Source organism: Physeter macrocephalus, chromosome 18, assembly GCF_002837175.3.
Source record: "Physeter macrocephalus isolate SW-GA chromosome 18, ASM283717v5, whole genome shotgun sequence".
NCBI lineage: Eukaryota > Metazoa > Chordata > Mammalia > Artiodactyla > Physeteridae > Physeter > Physeter macrocephalus.
In genome coordinates, this window is record NC_041231.1 from 8,776,896 (window position 1) to 8,777,360 (window position 465).

Below are 465 nucleotides of genomic sequence, written 5' to 3' on the forward strand. Positions count from 1 at the left end.
AGGGGATTCGGGTTCGATCCCTGGTCCGGGAAGATCCCACATGTCGCGGAACAACCAAACCCATGCACCACAACTACGGAGCCTGTGCTCTAGAGCCCGCGAGCCACAACTACTGAGCCTGCATGCCACAACTACTGAAGCCCACGCACCTAGAGCCCATGCTCCACAACAAGAGAAGCAACCGCAATGAAAAGCCCGCACACCACAACAAAGAGTAGCCCCTGCTCACCGCAACTAGAGAAAGCCCGTGCACAGCAATGAAGACCCAACACAGCCAAAAATAAATATAAATAAATCAATTTATTAAAAAGTTTTCATCATAAAAAGTAACAAAAGAATTTCACTCCTGTGCCCAAAAGAAAATATATATCCATACAAAAATGTGTACACAAATGTTCACAGCAGCATTATTTATAATAGCCCAAAAGTAGAAACAACCCCAAAGTCCATAAACTAATGAATGGA